Source organism: Cebus imitator, unplaced genomic scaffold, assembly GCF_001604975.1.
Source record: "Cebus imitator isolate Cc_AM_T3 unplaced genomic scaffold, Cebus_imitator-1.0 Scaffold328, whole genome shotgun sequence".
Classification (NCBI taxonomy): Eukaryota; Metazoa; Chordata; class Mammalia; order Primates; family Cebidae; genus Cebus; species Cebus imitator.
Genome location: NW_016107643.1, coordinates 1,647,276 through 1,651,731, shown reverse-complemented (window position 1 = coordinate 1,651,731; position 4,456 = coordinate 1,647,276). Strand labels below are relative to the sequence as shown.

General features: G+C 50.4%; 1 non-coding gene and 1 pseudogene across 2 annotated transcripts; both read left to right on the top strand.

Annotated features, from left to right (window-relative positions):
• Window positions 1-690: 690 nt before the first annotated feature.
• Window positions 691-830, top strand: LOC119467762. Its single transcript, XR_005196374.1, has one exon. It is a non-coding gene; the product is annotated as a U4 spliceosomal RNA (small nuclear RNA).
• Window positions 831-3,857: 3,027 nt separating this feature from the next.
• LOC108286773 lies at window positions 3,858-4,320 on the top strand (annotated as a pseudogene). Its single transcript, XR_001818063.2, has one exon. The product of XR_001818063.2 is annotated as a 40S ribosomal protein S19-like (transcript).
• Window positions 4,321-4,456: the final 136 nt, after the last annotated feature.

Here is a 4,456-nt window from a genome sequence, read left to right as displayed (position 1 = left end):
TCTTGTTACCCAGGCTGGAGTGCAATGGCGCGATCTCGGCTCACCGCAACCTCCGCCTCCTGGGTTCAGGCAATTCTCCTGCCTCAGCCTCCTGAGTAGCTGGGATTACAAGCACGCGCCACCATGCCCAGCTAATTTTTTTTTGTATTTTTAGTAGAGATTAACCAGGATGGTCTCGATCTCTTGACCTCGTGATCCACCCGCCTCGGCCTCCCAAAGTGCTAGGATTACAGGCTTGAGCCACCGCACCCGGCCAAAATTATTATCTTTTATGTCATAGTGCACTTAAAAGTTGGAAGTTAAAAGAAATATGATACTGTGCCAAACTAACATCTGTGCGTAGGATTGTTCTGTCAGAAAACCCTCTCCCAATTCCCCTGCAGGTCTTCAGGAATCCAAATCTCCCCAGAGATCTTTGTGCCCACAGGTGGCACCTCCAGAGTGGAGAAGAGCCTTTGTCAAGAAGGGAAGCAGAGGGAGGATGAGAGGGTCCTGCAGGCAGAGCTGGAATCGACTTCCACTCTGCCTCCTGCAAGCTGTGTGACCCAGAGTGAACGTTCTCCTTCCTTTGGGAGCCTTCATGTTCTTAGATTTGGAGCAGGGTGGTCACACTGACCTTGCAGAGTTCTGAGAATCAGAGACAGAACACGAAAAGCCTGGAGAACATTCTCGTAAGAATAGCTGTGACTTAGCTTTGCGTAGCAGTAGCATTGTAGCCAATGAGGTTTATTCGAGGTGCGATAATGGCTAATTTAAAACTTTTCCAATACCCCGCCGTGACAACTTGCAATATAATCGGCATTGGCAATTTTTGACAGTCTCTACGGAGACCGAGTATATATTTAAAACTCAGTCTCCGTAGAGACTGTCAAAAATTGCCAATGTCGATTACATAAGAATGTGGATCCACATAGACACCCCTGTGTCAGAAACATACTTCTTTATTACTGCATAGTGACTCTGTCTTCCCTGGGACAGGCCCCCAGCCTGCCTACATTTGCAGACAGACACAGTGGCATGGGGACAACAGTTTGTCCCCATGGCTTGTTTTCACTCCCCTGCTGTCAGCAGGACTTGGTGGAATGGTTGCTTTATGGCACTGATGCTGCCATTTAGAAACCTGAAGAAGGGGAAGGGGCAAGGGACGGTCACCTGCAGCATCAGGTGCAGCTTGTGTGCGTATTGGTGTTTTTTCTTTCATGTTAAAAGATTTCCAAACATTTCCTCCTCTGCTTTGCAGGTCAACATGGCTGAACGGGAGCCTCGTCCTCTGTCAGAATGGCCGAACCTACCCTACCTCATGGCTGGCCCTTCCAGACCATTGATGGGCTGCCAGGCACCTCCTCCACCTGCCGGTCCTCTGGGGCCTCAATCACTCTCTGCAACTGAACCTTCTCTAGAACCTCTGATACCTCCTCCACTGGAACAACCTTTGGAGCCTGAAACACCTTCTCCAGCTGAAGGTTTCCTGAGACCTCAGACACCTCAACCACGTGAGTTTCCTAAGGGACCTCAGCCACATACTCCAGTCGAGCATCCGCTGGAACCGCAATCACCTCCTGACCTTGAGTGTCCTCTGGAACTTCAACAACCTCCGATACGACAGTGTCCACCAGGACCTCAACCACCTCCTGAACATGAGTGTGCCCTGGAAGATCAACAACCTCCGATAACTACAGTGTCCACTGGGACCTCCACCACCTTCCAAACGTGAGTGTCCTCTGGAACTTCAACAACCTCCGATACGACAGTGTCCACCAGGACCTCAACCACCTCCTGAACATGAGTGTGCCCTGGAAGATCAACAACCTCCGATAACTACAGTGTCCACTGGGACCTCCACCACCTTCCAAACGTGAGTGTCCTCTGGAACTTCAACAACCTCCTAAAGCTGTCTCTTTCCTGGGACCTCATCCTCCTCCAGCAGGTGTCTCTCCTGCAACACTTCATCAGCCTCCTGCAGCTGTTTGTCCCCCGGACCTCATCTTCCACCTGCAGGCGTCTGTCCCTCAGGACCTCATCCACCTCCTGCAGGCATCTGTGTTCCGGGACCTCATGCACCTCCTGCAGGCATCTGTGTTCCGGGACCTCATCCACCTCCTGCAGGCATCTGTGTTCCAGGACCTCATGCACCTCCTGCAGGCATCTGTGTTCCGGGACCTCATGCACCTCCTGCAGGCTTCCGTCCTCTGGGACCTCATTTTCCTCCTGCAGGTGTCTGTCCTGCAACACCTCATCAACCTACTGCAGCTTCTTGTCCCCTGGGACCTCATCTACCTGCTGCAGGTGTCTCTCCTCTGGGACCTCAGCAATTTTCTCCTGCTCTGTGGTCTGTGGGACCTCAGCCTACTCCTCCACTTAGCAGCCTGTTCAGCCTCAGCCACCTCCTCTACCCGGGTGGCCTGTGGCCCCTCAACTACCACCGCTACATGAGTCACCTCGGGTACTTCAATAGTCTCCACTCGTGGCCTCTGGGACTTCAGCCACTTTCTCCTGGGGCTCCTGTAGTATATCAGCCACCTCCTCTACTTGGCTGGCCTCTGCCATCTCAACTGAGTCCTTCACCGCACTGTCCTCTGGGACCTCAGCCACCTGCTATACCCATGTGTCCTCCAGGACCTTGACCACCACCTCCGCATGCACCACTTGGAATGTTTTTCTGAACCGTATACATTGACTTGTGAAATGAATTTATCTTTCCTTTTATTTTTTTGAGAATCTAATGCAGCGGCATTAGATTCTCAGAGGAGCTCAAACCGTATTGTGAACTGCACATTCGAGGGATCTAGGTTGTGTGCTCCTCATGAAAATCTAATCCCTGATGCTGAAAGCATCCCTCAGCCTTCATCAGCAATTCTCTGTGGGAAAATTGTCTTCCAGGAAGCCAGTCTCTGGTGCCAAAAAAGGTTGGGGCTTACTGCTCTAAATCACTAGCCATCAGACAATGCAAATGAAAACCACAATGGGATATCATTGTGCCCACTAAAATGGCTAAATGTAAAAAGACTGGCAATACTAAGTGTTGGTGAAGATGTGTCACTTTCATTCACTGCTGGTGGAAATGAAAAATGGTACAGCTGCTCTGGAACTTAGGAAGCCAGAGTGTTGTAAGATTTAACATACACTTACTATTTGACCCAACAAATTCACTCCTAAGTATTTCTCCAAGAGAAATAAAAACACATGTCTGTACAAATATGTACAAAAAATTTTATAGCAGCATTATTTGTTATTTTATTTTATTTTACTTTTAGGGACAAGGTCTTGCTATGTAGCCCAGGCTGGTCTCAAACTCCTGGCCTCAAATGGTCATCCCATTTTAGCCTCCCAAATTGCTGGGATTACAGGCATGAGCCACCACACCAGGCAGCAGCATGATTCTCAAAAGCCAAATACTGGAAGAAACCCAAATATGTATTAGCTTTGAGGAGTGGATAAACACCCACAGAATATAGAAGACTACTCAGCAATAGAAAGGCATTCAATTGTAGCACATGCCACAACGCGATTCCTGGAGGCAGCCTTGCGTGAGTTCTGGCCCGGCTGCAGCTCTGCGACTCGCCCTGCCCGCCTGGGCTCTCGCGTACTCTTCTCCTAGTCAGGGAAAATCCTTGAACCACCCACTTCTGAGAAATGGTGAAAGAGAGAAGGAAGGAGTAAGAAACAAAAGAAAGAAAGGGGCCAGTCACAGTGGCTCACCCCCATAATCTCAGCACTTTGGGAGGCCAATGTGGGAGGATCGCTTGAGTTTAGGACTTCAAGACCAGCAAGTAGGGGATCCCCACCAACACTAGGGCCTGCCTATCTGGATTAAGAGCCACGATTCTGCCCTTTCCCCTGGCTGGTAGGGAGGAGGCTGCATGATGCCTGGAGTTACTGTGACAGATGTGAACCAGCAGAAGTTCCTCAGAGCTCTGGCAGCCTTTCTCGAAAAGTCCGGGAAGCTGAAAGTCCCTGAATGGGTGGACACCGTCAAAGAGCTTACTCCCTACGATGAAAACTGGTTCTACACGCAAGCTGCTTCCACAGCGCGGCACCTGTACCTCTGGGATGGCACTGGCGTTGGCTCCATGACCAAGATCTATGGGGGACGTCAGAGAAACGGTGTCATGCCCAGCCCCTTCAGCCGAGGCTCCAAGAGTGTGGCCCGCCTGGTCCTCCAAGCCCTGGAGGGGCTGAAAATGGCAGAAAAGGACCAAGATGGGGGCTGCAAACTGACACCTCAGGGACAGAGATCTGGACAGAATCGCCGGACAGGTGGCAGCTACCAACAAGAAGCATTTAGAACAAACCATGCTGGATTAATAAATTGCCTCATTCAGAAAAAAAAAAAGCCACAATTCCAGCCGGGCACAATGGCTCACATCTGTAATCCTAGCACTTTGAGAAGTCAAGGTAGGCAGATCACAAGGTCAGGAATTCGAGACCAGCCTGACCAACATGGTGAAACCCTGTC